The sequence below is a fragment of the Ambystoma mexicanum genome, chromosome 1p, assembly GCF_040938575.1.
Source record: "Ambystoma mexicanum isolate Mex_15411 chromosome 1p, UKY_AmexF1_1, whole genome shotgun sequence".
Lineage (NCBI taxonomy): Eukaryota > Metazoa > Chordata > Amphibia > Caudata > Ambystomatidae > Ambystoma > Ambystoma mexicanum.
In genome coordinates this window covers 1,434,721,531-1,434,740,782 of record NC_090921.1, presented here as the reverse complement: position 1 = coordinate 1,434,740,782, position 19,252 = coordinate 1,434,721,531, and positions in this window count along the sequence as shown.

Below are 19,252 nucleotides of genomic sequence, written 5' to 3'. Positions count from 1 at the left end.
ATCGTGGTGGACATGTGCCTGCCAGACACCCAGAGTGTGAGGAGGAATTGCTGTGTGCAAATGTCTAATGGGGCAAGGTCCTGCAGGAGATGGCCAGGGACATGTCAGAAAATTACATTTCCTCAAATACTGCACACGCTGCCAAATGTGCCGATTATGTCAGGAGAGGAGAGAGGAGATGGAACAACTGAGGCAGGAGATTCACGATGAATGTTCGGCTTTGAGATAATCCCTGCATGATGAGTTGTTGGCCTCAAGGGACTACTAGCAGCAGGAGATGGACACCTTGAGGGAAACCCTGCATGAAGAGTTGTTGGCATCAAGTGACTACAGGGAGCGGGAGATAAACACCTTGAGGGAAATCCTGTATGTGGAGATGTTGGCCTCAAGCGAATCCCAGCGTCAAGACACAATTTCCTTGCACAAATCTCTGCACAATTAAATGTTTGCCACAAAAGACATCCACTGCCAAGAATTGGATTCCTTGAGACAATCTCTCAACTTGCAGTTGTAAATGTCAAGGGTCAGCATGCATAATGACATTTATAGCATTTGGGTCTCTCGGGCACTCATCCCTCTCATAGCCAATGAAGACCAGGCTTTGGCATTGCATGGTCAGAATGCACCATCCCTGGATCTACTCCAGGATGGCGGTTCAACGTTAACCATGCAGTTGATGCTATTGGCCAAGTCCCCTCAAACCCCTATCCTCTTGCCACCACAACTCCTTCTTCATGCATCCTGGTGTCCATGAGCTCATGGTGGGAGCATGGATCTGTTTCCTTTATTTATTCTCCCCCCTTCAAGGGTGGTCCAATTTTTCAATTGTTCTTTTTTTTAGGTACCCCCGTCTAAGGTGGGCTGTATTTTCTATTACCCTGTCCAAGGTGAACTGTATTTTATATGTCCTCATCCAGGGTGTACTATGTCATTCTTTGGGGCCTTGTGTCAGGTCCACTGTGCACTCAAGGGTAGTTAGTCAACTGCTCATGGAACTGGGCACATATTTGAGCTGGGAGACTGGACCTGCGACCATGCTCAGTGAAGTCAACTGATGTGGTCTTCTGGACTGTTACAGCCTCCCACATGAAGGTAAAGCTTCCACTCAGCATTGATGTGCATATGTGCAGTCTGTCAGACAGGCTCCTTTAGCTGGTCCAAACAAATGTCAAGTGTCCTTTCCAGCATCTTGCCTCTTCCAGGGCCCACACTCCAAGAAATAACCCTTGCAGCACCCTATTTCAACATAATTCCCCATTCCCTCTGCTGGACACTAACCCTACAGCACCAATGTGGACACCACTGTTAGATGGAGGTGGTGATGAATTCACAGCACAACACCTGTACCACCAGGTAAGGTTGTGCACTGTCATTCATTTTCATGGCTGGTGACATATGCATCCCAATAGTGACATGATGTGGCACATGTAGGGTTTGCATGAATAATGTAATATGGTGATGGCACTGTCACTGAAGATGTGAGGTATACAACATCATTGTGTGTGTGTGCATGTCTACTTGATCAGCTACACAGGTGCTTTGTTTTGTTTTACTGTTTACACCTCCATGACTTGCTGCTTGGAGTCATGCTATCGGGATGTTCCTGTGCACATGTTTTTGGTGAGGGCTGATGCAGTAACTTCTTTCTTGTGTGGCATTACATTTGCACTGCTGTCATGTCAGCCTTGCATGCCATCTCCTGACATGTGTCATGTCAAGCAACCACTCCATGATCAGGGGCGGACTGGCCTATGGGGGAGCCTGGTAATTTACTGATTGGCCTCTGCACCCTTGGTCTCTTTTGTGTAGTTTTTGCATATTTTCTTATGTGAATGGGGTTAGGCTTGTGGTAGAAGTGTGATATTAGACCACTTTAAGAATTGTTTCCAAGATCACTTTTGGTTCCCAGTCCACCCCTGTCCATGATGCCTGGGCATGCAAAATACCTGACTCAAAATCCAAATAGGTAGATGATCTGGATGTCATGTATGCATGTGGATGATGTGTGAAGTATGCAGTGCATTGCTGGTGCTGTACGGGTGTCGAAGGCCTAATTTCCTTTCTCATGTGCCATGTGTAATGATGCTGCTGTGTTCCCATTGATATGGTCAGCGACTGTTGATAGTGAGGGGTGTGCAACTTTGCATCAGTATGTTATGCTTCCATATTGTGCGAGTGGCTTGCTGGGAGATTTGGCGTGCATTATCATGATGAGACAAGGGACATGTAGGTAGTGGGTATAGGAGACATGCATGTGGGGGTGGGCAGCTGTTGATTATCCCCATTGCAGGAGCACATACATGGTAGAGGTGAGTGGTGGTGAGCAATGGTGTAGAGGGACCCAGCTTCCAGATGGCAGTCGGGTGAGACTTTTTGTTTTCACTAAATGCAAGGGACATGTGATGGAGCCATCATGCTATGGTTTGGCTTTACTATATCAGGTATTTTGGCCATGTCACAAGGATAATTTTCAACCAACTTGACATGAGGATGGGCATGGTTGTGCACTTTATGTCAAGGATGTCAATGAGGTTGCTGTGTACTTTTAATGTTATGGGGCATACAGTTTTGAAATACAAGAGGCACATTCTGAGGGTGTTGTTAATGGAAATCTGAAATGGCCCAACTTCATCATTGAAGGCCATCAGGGATGTGTCTTTATTGTTTGTGTTCCACAGCAGTTGTTATTCGTGTGAAGTAGGTTCATACTACCTGGTTGCATGTCTCATGTCACTGTGCCTTTTGGCCTGCTAATGAAGGGGGAGGTGTGAGGGTGGAAGCCCTCCTGCAACTCTACTTCTATGCCATGACATGTGGCAATATTATGCATGACACACCAAGCCACACTGATTTTGCATACTACAGGTGTGCTACAGGGTGTGCATACAGCAATAAACCACCTGAGTGGTCATGGGAGCAGACGTGTGACATAAGCACTCCGACGCTGCACTCCCTTTGCCCCTAGTGACTGTGATGTATTGTAATGCGCCTCACCTTGGGTGCCTGGATTCCTGATTGGTGTCAACAGGAATGGTGATAGCAGGTAGGCACTGTCCCCTGCAAAGGAATACATGGTTATTTATTTCATGTTTTATCATTTCCTGGGTTTCTGGGTGTCAAATGACTGCTTGTGTATGTGTAGTAGCAGATAGTCTCCCACGAGCCAGCTGCTTCCAAAAGTTGCTGATGCAAGACCTGATATATGGGGGAATGGCAGAAGACGTAGCTATCATGCATACATCCGGGGTAGTTAGCATTGACATGCAAGATGTGTCTCTTGCCATTACAGATCACCTACAAATGTATGAAATGCCAATGTTTCCTGTTGCGATAAATGTGATCTGTGTCTCTAGAGGGATCAGGGGGGTTCAGCACTACATGGGTGCAGTTGATGGCTCCCAGGACCCGGGGAAAGTGTGCAAATGCATAGAATTCCTGGCACACTCTCTGCCTTGCCTGCATAGTGTGTTGCATTTGAATGTGCCTATGCATACGTGTTAGGATGCAGCGCAAGACATAGTGGAGGCACCTTGATAGTGTGGGCTGTGATAAACTACTCACAATGGCTGTGGTATGCTGCAATGGTCCTGTGACCAAGAAGCAAAACACTTATAGCACTTTGACCAGAGGAGGCACATCCTGTGAGCACACAGTGGGTGATACCAGGTCATTCTCCCACTGCCTGACCAGTTTTAGGATGACATGAGGAAGGAAACAGTATCTTCCATACACCTCCTTAGTTGGAATCCCAAATAATGTTGTACGTGTTTGGAATATTCTGGTCCTCCTCCTCCTCTTTCCATGTAGTAATATCACTGCTAGTAATACAGGATATGCCATTGGGGCAATTGTGTGTTCATTGGGGTTGCATTGACCTTTTATGTATGACCTTTCATTGTGCTATGTGCTTTGCGATGGGTAACTGGTGGCGGTAAAATCGCAGGATGATCTTTCTTTTTTGAAGTCTAACACGATCGCATGATAGCTTCTGTAAATAGGGATAACTTAGTGCTTGATGGGGCGTGTTTGTTGTTTGCACGGTGCCTCCCTCCCCATGCCCAAGTTCTTCCTCATTTTCCCATTTAATGTGGTTTTTGTATACTCCGGCCCCTTTCTTTTCTTGGCGCTGCCCCTTCCTGCGCCTACCACGCAACGCACGCTCTCAGAGCACCAGTGTAAAATCTGATCTGTGAATCGGAAAATGGATTTTAGCACTGTGCAAAGTTTACTTTTACACTGCAAAGTAACTTTGCGCTGCGTTTAACATTTTGTAAATGAAGACTTTCGTTTTTATAACTTTGTGGCCAAGAGTTTGTTCCTATTGTTATTTGTTGTACAAATTGTTGTTTTTCTTGTTATTTTTATAGCTTACATCGGTTTATACATATACCCTGATGAAGTTATGACAAGTTATTTCAAAAGCTCAGCCTCAAAACGGGTTGGCTGTTACTTCTTGTAATTATAACCTCAAAACAATTGAAATGCACATTCTAATATATTTTGCTTGTTATACACTATTGTTTGTAATGTACTTATCTTGTGTTTGTAGTTCGATTTGATCTGCTTCACTGATATATATATGGTATAAATTAAGTATCAGAAACTTTATATTTTTTAATTAAAATGTGATACAAAAATTGAATTATGCATCAGAAACTGCTTGTAATTAATCTCGAGTATACACAACCCATTTATGATGTTATTGCATCATTCCTTTGCATTCAGTGAGTTATTGGAACACTCCCATACTTTTTTGTCCACAGTTACAGATAGTGTTACACTTATCCCAGCATTCTCGCTGCATATTCCGTAAACATATCCCATGTGACTACATGTCCCAAAGTACACTTGGCTCAGAGGTGTACATTTCTAACCTCATATAAAGGAGTGCGTTCTTCATATCTCCCAGCTCTACTGATACACACACAACCGAGGCTAACGTTGGTACATGTTAATGTTAAAGGTTACTTGTACCATGCACTTTCAGCACCGGAATGGTCCCCTGGCGCTATGGCGTATCTGAAAAAGGACGGTGTGAAACAGGGAGGCTGTGGGAGCGGTTAGTAGGGTGCAGTGAGAATAGGAAAGTGAGATATGATGTTCTGTTGGCAGCTTCAGTTCTTTTTGCACCGTTCGCTGAGCTTAGGTGCGATTTTTGAGTCTGAGCGATTCCCATGTACTTTTGTGCATGGTTATGTGTTGTTTTTATGTTGTTGCAGTGTGGTGATGTGCGTGTGGTTTGCTGTGCAGAGATGTGGTCTTCTGAGTTTTTGTAGGAGAATGAGGTTTTAGTATTGGGTTAGCAGGGTTGTTTTTCTTACCTCTGCTTTGGTTTCTGTGGTCGGCATTTATAACTATCCTGTGTGCTTTGATATGGTTTGGCATCCTAGTCGGCAGGTACATTGCAGTGTCGTAATTATGGTTTGTAGAAGTCTAGCGCTAGGTGGACATGGGGTGTGGAGGTGTGTTCCCCCTGCCCGAGGGTTAGAGATGGGTAGTTTAGGAAGGTTGTGGGTATCTCACTTGACTTCTAGTGGGAGATCCCTACCTTCTGTGGTATTCCACTGTGAACTTGGAGGCGTGTGTGCATGAGAGGTCCAAAATGTCCTCCCTACGCCCACCAGTTGAGGATGCTTAGGCAATGGATTGTAGGCCCCTCCCTGGGCTTCCTGTTTCTGCCAGAATGTATGATTCCTACTCGTTCCCTTCTGTGAAGAGCCAAGTTTTTAGTCTTGGCTGCAGCAATACGTTAGGATCAGGGATGGGATGGCTACATATGCGTCGACTTATTCAGAGAAGGTAGGAATTTACCAGCTGCTGCAAAAGCCAATGGTTGGTTTTATGCATCTGCTTTTCTAAGTTCCAAGTTGAACCCTTTCCTTGAAATGGAGTTGTACTGTTGGTCTGCATCGTCTAAATACCGAAGGCCTTTTCTGAGGCATTTCCTTAAGTGAATTACCTCTGAAGTTGAGTTGAAACTCTCTTCGGTCCGATAAAGGCTATCACCCTCTCCACGCACAAAAACATTTAGATACATAGAGATAGGCAAGTTATCATCCTAAAAAATATACAGTGGCATAGTTGCTTTTGATGCTCACTGTCTGGTGTAACCGGAAACAAGAGATTGATTTTGGGCTGCATGCCTTCGCATGACCCAGATTCTAACACTGATTGGGTCATTGGGTAGGGTATGGAAGTACAGCACATTATCCTTGGTGCTGGATGGGGCCAACACTCTGTAGCTCCTGTTGCCATTTTTATATACATTTTCTACATCTCCACCATCACAACCAACCGTATGCCTCTTCATGTCCCCATACACTTCCACCAGCCCCAAAATCATCACTCATGTTGCCTTATAGAAAGAACTGAGAGCAATCACTTTGCAACTGTTCACGAGTCTTAATAAAGCAAAGATAGTGCAAAGGACCAATACGCCTATTATTGGAAGCAGTGCACAGTGATTATAGTGAATCATCGAAGAGAGGACAAGAAGCAAGAAATCAAGGGGTCTACAGAGGGGAGCACTGGGCCAGCAGAAAACGTATTTTCTTTCATTCTGAGACATGTGCATTTGTTGTTGTTATTAGATTTCTGAGAGACAAAGGAAGGGAGAAGTGTTTTGGATGTTACGCCCTGTCCCAGCCTTTGGTTTGAATTTGGGAAACAAAAAAGCGTTACTTTGGCAATGTTGTTTGGTGGCAATGATTTTGTACCACTCATTTTGATCTGCTGGCTCCCCTCCATTGCACTCAATCCACTGCTCCACTTTTTCGCTTTTTTCTCATTCCCTGTCTCCATTAGCCTGCTTATACTTTGTCATTTAAGGATAACCTTAACTCTCCTCCATTTCTAAGGTTCCCCCTTTTTCTTCCAGGTTTTCTCCCTCAGTTGTAACCCAAACCCTGAAACTAACTCCCCCCAGCCTATCCTTCCTTTTTGTTACGCACCTTTCTTTTATCACAGTTCGAAAAGACGTCCAAAAGAATAACCCATCAAACCAACCTTTTCTTAAAAATAAAATATGTTGCGGAAATGTTGTTCCTCTTTTATGAGCTACATTTCAAGTGGCAACTACTCGGAGAATCCCAACCAATGTTGTTTTGTTTATTTACAACCCTCATACCCAAGTTATCTGCCTTAAAATGTGTTAAGTGCTGAGGACGGAGTATGCTCATTCTATTTGCAATGAAATGCATAATAGCCCAGCAGGTGTACGCCTTGGAATTGTACCCGCTTTTCCATTCTATTGTGTGATTGCAACTCTGCAAATGCTTCGTGTGTGTTATATCCACCCTCCGCCCGACTCGTGTGGGTGTGTTCCATTGTTGTGTTTTGTTTATAATAAAGGAGGAATGTTATATCCGCCCTCTGCCCGCTACGCGGTGACGTAGGGTGTCTAAATAAAAGCCCCGCCCCCGCGCGAGGGAGGCAGTTCCGGGCACAGACCCTAGCAGCATGTGTCGTGTCTTTCTTTCGCTCTGGCTGGAGCTGCGTCACTGAGGCCTACCTCTGAGGCCTACCACGTTCTGCCTCCATGCGGGGCCGGAACATAACACTGGCGACGAGGGAAACGGGACCCAGCACGAGCGCTCAGCGCCCGACCATCTCATCCCTAATGCATCCCACGACCAACAACTTTTTCAGCGAGCCGTTCGGACCGCTCTTCGACACGTGGGCCTACCGCACACGAAAAGCGCACGTGCGGTCACCACTGTAGACAGTGGAGGAGAGGCAGCGGCCCTATCCGCCAACGGGTTCAAAGGACGGCCTCAACAGGAACCGTCAGGGGACGACATCACACGACATGGCGACCGGCACGTCCACCCCGGGCTTAGCACGCCGTCCAGAATCGCGGCGAATCTGCCGATCTCGCCACCGCCTTCTCGCCCACAGAGCATTTCAACCACGATGATTCAACCTTTCGATCCTTTCACGGATCCATCCTCGGTTGGCCCCCACTGGCAGCTATGGCTCCAAAAATTTGAGATGGCCATGGAGTGCAAGGACGTAACCTTGTCTAGGAAGATGAGATCGCACCTACTTTTGAACGTAGGGGGCGAGGTGCTATGCATTTTCAACGCGCTTACCATCGCGGATGGCCTGGATATCTACCAGCGATCGAAGGATGCGTTGACGGCTCATTTTCTCTCGCAACTGAATCCCGATTACTAGACATTCATATTCTGCACCACGTTTCAGGTGGAAGAAGAGACCTTGGATGCTTTTCACACCTGGCTCAGGAAGCTAGCAATGTCATGTGAGTTCACGGATGTTGAGCAAGAGATCCGGAGGCAAATCATCAATGACATCCATTCCGAGAAACTACGGAGGTTGGTGCTGGGTTGACGCGGATTCTGGAGCCAGGCCGTCAGAGAGAGCTAGTGCATACCAGAGCCGCTATCACGCTAACATGGGTTTGACTCTGCACAAGTTATAGCCGGCCCTTGCGCCATCCATGGTGGCCCAGGTCACAAACAGACAATCTACAAGGGATGAATACGGTGGCAACTACACACCGCCCAGATGGCAACCACGGATCCCGGGGCCCACAGAGTGTGGATGGTGTGGTGGACCACGTCACGGACGGCGAAATTGCCCGGCACAAGGCACAACGTGCGGGGCATGTGGCAGAAAGAACCACTATGCAAAGGTGTGTCGTTCCTCAGGCGCTCCATTACTGCCTTCGCCGAACACTCAGGAGAGGAGTGGTACAAAGAAGAAGAAACAGGGAGTCACGAGGCGCATCGAAGTGAACAACTCGTCGACTGAGGAAGACGGAGACAACATCACAGGAACTCCACTAGACCCTGGCAGAGAGCAGCAGACCAAAGGAAGAAAAGTCTACCTAGTGTCAGCCCTGGATCGAGGACGCGGCACGCAGAAGAAAGGGCTCCGGAGGCGTAAATGTCAGGTCACCCTCCAAAACCAGCAGATATGGATGACCATTGACATAGGAGCATCGGTGAATGTCATGCCCACGTCCACGTTCAAGACATTGCAGCCGCAGCCATCCCTCAAAAACACTGACACTCTCCTGTTTGCATATGGCTGGAAGAAGCCGCTACCGGTTGTTGGCAGATTCCGCACGACCCTCAGCCACGGTGAAAACAAGCTACCGTCAAAAGTCTACGTAGTGAAGGCCGGGATCGAATGCCTCCTAAGCGGTGATGCAGCAGAGGACTTAGGGCTCGTACAGTTTGTTAATCAAGTCGGGGAAGCCCACGAGGTCGAGAAGCTCCTGGCGCGACATCCAAACCTGCTGAACGGGATTGGGTGCCTGAAGGGAAAGACAATTAAACTCCACATTGACAAGTCTGTTCAGCCAAGGGCCATCAGACATCGGAGGACCCCTTTCCACATGCGCGAGCAGGTGGAGATTGAACTAAAAGCGTTGGAAGAAGCAGGCATCATCGAGGAGGTGACGGGGCCGACACCATGGGTGTCCCTGATGGTGGTCACCCGGAAACCCAAACAACCGGGGAAGGTCCGCATTTGTCTAGATGTGCGCCTCCCGAACACTGCCATCAAGAGGGAGCGCCATATCACACCAACCCTCGACGAGATTGTGGCTGATCTCACGGGATCCAGAGTCTTCTCGAAAGTTGACTTGAAAGCAGAGTACCATCAGCTGAAGCTACACAAAGACTCTCGGTACATAACAACGTCTTCTACACACTTGGGTCTGCGAAGATACAAGCGCCTAAGCTTCGGCATATCTTCAGCAGCTGAAGTCTTCCAACAGACCATCCAAGAAGTCATCTGGGACATCCCAGGTGTCCTCAATGTGAGTGATGACATCCTGATCCAGGGCTAGGACAAAGGAGAACACTCAAGAAGGCTAGAGATGCTGTTGGACCGTTTGGAGGCGGCGGGCCTAACCATCCGCAAGGAAAAATGCGAGATTTTTAAGACCGATATGTCTTTTTTTGGCTACAAGTTCAGCAGCTCTGGCATCTCGCCGGACCCCCAGAAGGTCACTGACATACAGGCCGCAAGTCCGCCCAAGACACCCAATGACGTCCGCAGTTTTCTGGGGATGGCCACGTACTGTGGAAAATTCATCTGAAACCTGGCCACATTGTCGGAATCCCTTCGTGAACTCACCAATCTCAATGCGAAGTAGGAGTGGGGAAAAGCTTGCCAAGATGCCTTCGAGAGCATAAAAGAGTCGCTGTCCAAAGAGACGGGAATGGCGTACTATGACACTGCCCTTCCGACGGAACTCTACGTGGACGCCAGCCCTGTCGGCCTGGGGGCCATCCTCATGCAGGTCACCAGCGAAGGCGAGAAGAGACCCATTGCCTATGCGTCGCGTGCTCTCACAGCGACGGAGCAGAGGTACTCTCACATCGAGAAAGAGGCGATCGCCGTATTGTGGGGCTGCCGGCAGTTCCACCTGTATCTGTATGGCTGCAAGTTCACAGCGTTTACGGACCACAAGCCTCTCCTCCCCATCTTCATGGGAACTTCCTCGCATCCACCGGCCAGAATAGCCAAATGGCTGCTACACCTTCAGCAGTACAACTTTGAGCTCCTGTATCAACCGGGATGTGGCAACCCGGCAGACTTCCTCTCCAGGCACCCGAGAGAGGCAACGCCACAGGAAGTCCAGGTGGCCGAAGAGACCGAAGAACACATCTGCCAGGTGGTGCGGGCAATTAGGAAAAAGGCGGTCAGCATTGAGGACATTGCGGAGGAAACATGCAGTGACGCCCTGCTGCAATCTGGTGAATGATGCCATCATTTTGGGCGACTGGAGGTCATTTATGAAAAACACGCACAACAGGACGGAAGAGGCAAAGGCGTTCCTCACAGGAACATTCACCGTCCGGCAAGACCTGTCAATGACAGACCAGGGGCTGCTGCTCCGCGGAAATCGCATCGTCATTCCGCCAGGCCTGCACGACTGGATAGTGGCACTCGCCCATGAGGGCCACCAAGGGATGGCTCGAACGAAGGTGTGCATTCGACACCGAGTGTGGTTCCCTCGCATTGACGAGAAAGTGGAGAAACTTGTCAACACCTGCCTGCCGTGCCTCATAACCGGAACCCCACCAGATCCGGAACCCATCTTATCGGCGGAAAGAGGCTCTGGCAGGTGGGACGCAAAAAGCATTGACTTCTGTAAACTACGAGAGGGCCTGTACCTCCTGGTGGCAATCGATGACCACTCCCGATACCCCAAGGTCGAGGTGGTCGAGTCCACAGCAGCGGAAGTGGTCATCCTGGGCATTGAGCAGATGTTCGCGACACATGGACTCCCAACCATGATCAAAAGTGACAATGGAGCACCCTTCCAAGGGGTGGAGTTCAAACAGTACTTGTAATATCTGAACATCCGGTATCACCACATCATGCCCAGATGGCCCCAGGCCAACGGTGATGTAGAACGATTCATGAGAACACTTAACAAAGTGCTGAGGCTGTCTAAGGCAAATGCCAGCCCGTGGAAGGTCGACCTCTATCGATTTCTGAGGAACTACAGGGTCACCACGCACTGCACAACTGGCGTTCCCCCAGCGGATCTCATGTTCGGTACCGTTATCAGGTCGTCCATCCCACATCACCCCAGCAGAGGACCGGACGAGCTGGACGAGATGCGCACTGACCGAAGACGCAGGGACGCCAACACCAACATGAGTGCCAAGAGGAGGTCGCGACCATCCGACTACCAGGTGGGCGACCAGGTGGTCATGTTACGGAACCCAACGAAGTCCAAAATGGATTCCCGCTACGAGACTCTCCCATGGACTGTCCGTGAGACACGAGGGACCATGATAACTGCACAAAGGGGGCATCGTCAGGTGACGCGCAATGCGTCGTGGTTCAAGGCGGTGCCGCGCAACCTCTGGACTGATGGGGACTGTCCCCAAGAAGATGAGGAGTCGCGGCTGATCGAGGACGGACACGAGGATCACCAAGGCGAAGAAAATGCTGATGACAGAATGTGGGAGCAGGGGAGCGAACAGGACCTGGGTGAGCCGGAGGCGGAAGGTGAGAGATTCAATGAGGCTGTAGAAACCGCCTCACGGGGTGGAAGGTATGGCCTGAGGGCTGCCACCCAGCCGCCATCTCGGCTCAAGGACTATGTGTGGTAGTGTGGACTCTGGACGTTGTAAATGGGAGCTTGCATTTGTATTTTGTTATACTTAGGAGTAGAAGCCCACTCGTGTGGGTGTGTTCCATTGTTGTGTTTTGTTTATAATAAAGGAGGAATGTTATATCCGCCTCCGCCCGCTACGCAGTGATTTAGGGCATCTGAATCAAAGCCCTGCCACCGCACGAGGGAGGCAGTTCCGGGCACAGACCCTAGCAGCATGTGTCGTGTCTTTCGTTCACTCCGGCTGGAGCTGCGTCACTGAGGCCTACCTCTGAGGCCTACCACGTTCTGCCTCCGTGCGGGGCCGGAACATAACAGTATGTATCTCTAGGATTTTCGGAGTTCTTCTTCGTCTCAATTATCAGAGGCGTGGGTGTACCCACGCAGGCGCTTCCCCATCCTAAAGGATGATGTGCACCAGACCCACCAATCAATACTTAGCACACATAAACTCACAACTCCTCCCACCGCCCCGTATGCCTCACAAAATCCAACATCACACTGCTCCTCCTCCTGCCTCTCACCCCGTCACCTCCCAGCAAAGCCCTCCCACTCACCTCAGCCACACCCAGTGCAGTCAACCGAACCCTCATCAATTCTCTCTCTTCAGCTTGTCTCTCACACCTAAGCAAAAAATGTCCCACAGTCTCAGGCACCCCACACACCGCGCAGTCCCTCGACTCACGCTTCCCCACTCGAAACAGACTGTCATTCAGCCCCACATGCCCTATCCTCAACCGATTCAGCATCACCTCCTCCCCCCTCCTCCATTCCAGACTCCCTGCATCCACTCCTCAAAGTAACGTGTTTTGCCTGATTTTCTTTTATTGGCCTTTAGAAGTAATCAGCGTTTTGCACAGCACTGGTTTTGAATGCTAGGCGCTTTGCAAGTCTATGGGACTGGGAGGGACCAGCAGGGCGCTGATGAACAGTGTTGTGCCTGCGTCAGGGAACTGTTACACGGATGAACAATGCTGTGCTTTCTTCAGGTAACTGCGATACGGTGAGAGAAAAAAGGTTTGGGCGCCTCCCCAGCAGTCAGTAAGGATCTCACGCGTAGAAAAAAGAGGAAGGTTGATGGGGAAATAACTCAAGGTGATTTATTCGCGATGTTTATAAGACAGTGCATGGCAGTGCTAGATCACCTGGAGGAGTTTGCGGGAAAGTTCGGACAACTACAAGAAGGAGCCATAAAACACAGTGTGGCAGTGCTGGAAAGAAGGCCCTCTCCACGTTTCCGATCAATGATGCGCTGCAGATGGATATGTGATACCGGGCTGACAGGGTGATAAACAAAGCACTCTGCATGAATTCCAGGGCCGGATGAATGACACGGATCAATGGAACAGCAGCGATGGTTTCAATCTATTTTTATTGTTATTTATACCATCATTTAATCTTATGCATTAAAATTAATGACAGCAGCCTATTGATATTTTTCAGATGTGATTTCCCACTTCTGAGTCACTGAATTAGAAATTCAAACAGAAAATAAGTCTGCATCAGCAAGAGTGAAAAATTCCATGAAGGAAAGTCTACATAACTTTAATAAAACCATTTGCCCCAAAAATAAAGACGCAGGTACATTTCTCTTTTAAATTCGCTAAGTGATACACCTGCGTCCATGTCAATGGCAATATGACCTGGAAAAAGGAATCACGTAGAATAACATATGGGGTGATCTACCCCTCAAGGGGGTGGTTTAGAGACACTTTGCAGTGGTGTGAGTGCAATTCTTCATGGTTGTTAGGCTTCGGCAACCAATTCATCCAAATGAAAGGTTGCCTAGTGCTATTACTGAACGGTATTATCACTAAGCCTAACTTTGCCATGAAACAATGTTCCCTAGTGCAAACACAGATTGTTTCAAGGGCAGATAGTGTGCAGCACAACACTTGCACTAGTGTAAGCATTCTCTAATCTGGCCTCTTGTTGCACTCATTTTGAGTCTGTAGTACCTGAGGGTTAAATGCAGGCAGTGTGGTGTGCAAATCAAATTAAGCAAAACTGAGATGAAACATCATTTATTTATTTACTTACCAGAGGAACAATGCTCTTTTGATCACAAACGAAAATACAATAGATACAAAATCAGATATGCCAGGAAGCAGTGAGCTTCTTTCGATGGGGTGGATTTGAGGGACATTGTGAGGTTGTGGAGTGGAGTAAATGGAACAGCCACCGGGGACAATACAAAGTGCAAATACAAAAGGAGGGGGAGGTCTCACGAGAGATAACAAAAGTTCACAATTATATACCATAATATGGGGCTTATTACACCATATTGAAAAATGATCACGGAGGATAGTGGCTCAACGGGTTTACAATACTTCCTCAAATCACATCTGCTAAATGTATTTCATTAAACAACATGTCACATCAAACATGAAATAAAAAGTCCCTACTGGAACAACATTCTTCTAATACTCACAAAGTGTAATGAACAATCATTGTACCTTGCCTTGATGGAGAGTGTTTTTGTGCAAATAGCAATATGGAAATACAAGAATAACGGCAGGGTATACATACAAATCACAATTATTATACAAAACATTAAATAATCTCCTATGTACACATTATATGTGTGCAAAATGCAGCATAATAGTGCAAAAATACCACACTACACACATACAAATCTTTATTCATGTATCAGACGGAAGTCTGTATCAAGTCGTGTAGAATGCCAATGATCATGATAGGCCATACACTACTCAACATGGCCTAAACCATTAGTAGTGGAAACTTGTCAACTATGAGGTGGTAAGGTGAACATAAGTACCTTTTCACAAAACCCCCAATCACATATTTTTCTAACTATCGTTACAAATAGTTTCAACAGAGAGAGATAGTGCAACCAAATTGTCGTCTTCCTCAGGACTTAAAAGTTGTCCGCTTCCCTTTGCTTCCCGTTGCTTCTTGACTTATGGGCCTCATACAATACGCTTATTTATTCCTTATTTATGCTGTGCTCGGGATGGTACCATGATGGGTGAAGTGCTAGATTGGAGGCAGAGGAAGTGAGAGGCAGAGGCAGGTTTAAGGCATGGGAGAAATGTTAGGTAGAAGGCAGATGAGAGATGGGTTAAGAGGGTAATTCGGAGTTGAGGAGGTAAGCTTTTGGTTTCAAACAAATCAGTTTGTACTGTTTCTCGGATGTCCATTGGAAGAGAGTTCCATGCAAATGAAGTAAGAACAGAGAAAGAGCAGAAGGGTAGTTGAGGAGGCAGAGCGGAACCTTACAATAAGGCTTGTAGAGTTGGATAGAGGAGGACAGATGCAGTGTTGCCTTAACATGGATAGATTTGTGAACCAGGAGAAGAAATGTAAATCTGGCCTGGTTTTGCATTGTCAGCTGTCCAGCCTGGTGACAGTATGAGGAAGTAGGTTTGAAGAAAGGGAGTTTAAAGGGAATCCTGGTAGTGAAGCTAATGATCTTGTCAAGAGGACTGAAAGCATATTTGGGGAGACCAAAGAGTATGCTGGCACAGTAGTACAAGAGAAGAGAAGACCAGACTGGTTAAGAGACGGATGGTAATGTTGAAAGCAAGGAGATGCCTGATTTTCCTAATATTTAGGAGGTTGAGGTGAGCTGCGTTTCCAGTTTTGGAGATGAAAGTAGAGAAGGCGTGAGAAGGGTCAAAGATGACGCTGAAATTTCGAGCTCAAGAAGAGTGTTGGAGAGTGTCAGGTGGGATCTGGATAGGGATGAGAGTGAGTGTTTGGCAGGGAAGAAGAGCACCTCTGTTTTTGTAGAGTTTAACTTCGGAGAGGGCAAAGCCAACTGATATTTAGTGGCATAGAGTCATTGGAAATGTTGATAGAGAGATCCGAGGAGAGTTTAGGAAAAAAAAAAGATTTGGTTGTCGTCTGCGAAGGGTTGGCACGAGAAACCAATGGAGGAGATTAGTGCCCCAAGCACAGTTGGAGCATTTGAAGAGGAGCAGACCCAAGACATAGCCTTGTGGAACACCAACAGTTAGAGTGAGTTGAGATGTTGTCATGATCTCTGCTTCCAAAAGGCCAGGACTTACCCAACTCCCTTGGAAGCAGACCCATAACCCAGGTTCCGAGTGCCAGCCAGTCCCAATTGGGACCTTTTGGACCCTGTCCTGGCGCCAATGGCGCCAGGCTCATAAATATGCCCAGTCCCAGCGCTGCAAGCGCCGGGCTCATAATGCTTGGGTGGACTTACCTGCAGCAGACCATGCTGCTTACTTACCTGCCAGTTGAACCCCTGATCCTCTTCTGTTTGGGACTACTTTTCCTGTTGGGTGGGGCAGGAGCCACTCCCTAGGTTCAGAACACTGGAACTCTTCTGGAAAGCAGGAACTCTTTTCTTACCTAGGCGTGGCTGTGGAAGGAGACACCTAAGCACTACAGGAGGCTATTTAAACCTCACCCGATGGATGAATCTTGCTTTGCGTTATTCTGCATCCTCTGCAGCAGAACGCTCATCGTGTCTTCTGCATCTGATCCTGGGCCTAAAGGAAAAAGGCTTACCATCCTGAATCCAGTCTTCAGCAACATCTATAAAGACAAGAAAGAACAGGTTAGCACTATGGTCTTCAGTGAGAGCGCATCTCTTACCTGGTCCATCGGCTGTCATCAACGCCTCGCGCAGCATTCCTGCATCTGAAAGACAAAGGCTTACCTACTCTTCACGCGCTCCGGAGGCCTTCAGCGCTGCATCCCGCATCTGTAAGACAAAAGAAGGTGTGTTTAAAGACATTGGGTAACGTTAAATACTCACGTGCCATTACTCCATCCACGCCGAACTCAGTGTGCATTCCGGCATCCTTCAGCAGCTCCGAACTGGTACCTGCAAAATAAAAGGACAGTTAGTGCGCATCGTGAAGCAAGCAACAAGCGCTTACTTACGCGCTTCCAGGCGCTTCTATTCCGCATACGGGTCCATCCTCAACTCACTTCAGCCAGTCAACCGCCATCGCCGGAACCCTGCAAAATAAGAGACAGCATTACAAAAGACTTTTAAAGACATTTGAAATATTCGGAACTCACCGTTCGTGAAGTAAACGACGGACAGCAGTCCTCTGAAGTCAAGAGGCCTGCGCTACCTATCCAGTGAAGAAACTGGTTACAGCACCATGCCCCGAGGCAGATGGAGAGCTCGGCGTTCACTTACCTAAGGTGAGAGCGTTAACCTTTGGGATTCTACAGGAGAGGAGAAAAGGAAAGAGATAGGGACACCCCAATAACCCCAGTTCATTAATCCCATATTTTCTATCTGCAGACATCTTACTCTTCGAGTCAGGCATACAGTGCACAGAGGTCCAGCCCAAAGAGCCAACCGGGTGGTACACATCACTTTTGAAGATACGGTAGTCGCCCAGTCAAGACCGGCGCCTCTGCGAGAATCAGGTGAGCGTTACAGAACGCAAAGCCTACCGCAAAACTCTCGCCCAGGCGCTATGGAAAGTTCGGATACCGACCACCTAGCCCGGTTACTTGGGGAACTAAGGGCAGAAGTGCATGCAGCTCGTCAGGAAACTAATGCTCTAAGAAGAGAACTAATTATTTCCAAGGAGCGAACAGACGATCTTGCTAGACAACTGCTACAGTCACAAGCTGGACCGACCCCGTTACCCGCATCAGGGGCAAATCTTCCTTCAACATCCCCTATGAATCCAGTGCAGATCAACCTACCTGGGAATGTACCTCTGGCTCCGCCCGAACGATTTTCTGGTGACCCAAAGAGGTTTGCAGTATTTATCAATCAGTGCCGGTTGCATTTTTTATGCCGGCCAGCAGCCTTTCCAACTGATCAAGCTAAAGTAGCTTTTGTGCTTTCGTACCTTAGTGGCAATGCGGCAGACTGGTCGATCCCTCTAGTTAATCAAGATGATCCAGTTCTCCATGATTTTCAAGCCTTTCAGCTTAGTATGGAAAAAATGTTCGCAAGACATTCACAGGGGCAGGCCTTGGACAATGAGCTTCTTTCGTTGCGACAGGGTAATCAAGACCTTTTGGCTTATATTGCATCTTTCAACAGACTAATAGTGGAAACTCAATGGCCTGAGGACAAAAGGATTACGCTGTTTTATAGAGGTCTACATGGAGAGCTCAAAGACGTTTTAGCCCAAGTAGTGAATCCCCCACAAGACTGGTCGGATTATATAGACTTAGTCGTTCAAATAGATCACAGACTGCAGAACAGGAAGGCCGATCGTTCCATGTTTGATGCTCGAGTATTTTCCAAACCACCAACTCCTTCCAAAGGAGTAGACTCCGGGGAACCCATGCAAATAGGGGGCCTGAAAGGACCACTAACACAAAAGGAGCGGGAAAGGAGAAAACAGTTGCAATTATGCCTCTATTGCGGAAACTCAGGGCACTTTCTTCGAGACTGTCCGGTGAAACCAGCCAAGAAGGCGGTAGGAGCTGCAGTTACCAAGGTCACAAACTCTGAGCAGGGAAACAACCTCGCCCAACAAGAATAGAGGTCCTCTTGCCAAGCGTTAAAACCAGTTCCATGACCTCGCATTTCGTGATACCTATGGTCCTCATTAGCTCTGATCATCCGGATCGATTACATGCGATTGAAGCTTACGTCGACAGCGGTGCCATCGGCAATTATGTGGATCAGGAAATGGTTTTGAGGATGAATCTAACTCTTTGTCCCAAGGCTGTAAAGGACGTCATTACTACGGTGGATGGTACGGAGATAGCCTCCGGACCAGTAACGCATACCACTCAAGAAGTGACGCTAGTAAGTCAAGATGGACACCATGAGAAGATCGTGTTCGATGTGATCAAGGCCCCTCAGTTCCAGATTATTCTAGGGATACCTTGGTTAGAGAAACACAATCCTCGGATCGATTGGCGAGCAAGAACGGTTCAGTTCACAGAATGTGTCTCTACTTGTCACCCTCCACCTGGTGTTGCTCTAGCAGCAATTTCTTCGGAGACTCCCCAGTTACCTCCCAAATACCTAGAATTCCAAGATGTTTTCCGGAAGGATCAGGCTAACTCTCTACCTTCTCATAGGTCCTATGACTGCCAGATAGACCTGATGCCTGGATCTACTCCTCCGTGTAGCAGAATTTATGCCCTCACCGAGCCTGAGAACCTTCACCTCCGACAATACCTGGATCAATACCTAGCAAATGGGTTTATTCGTCCTTCTAAGTC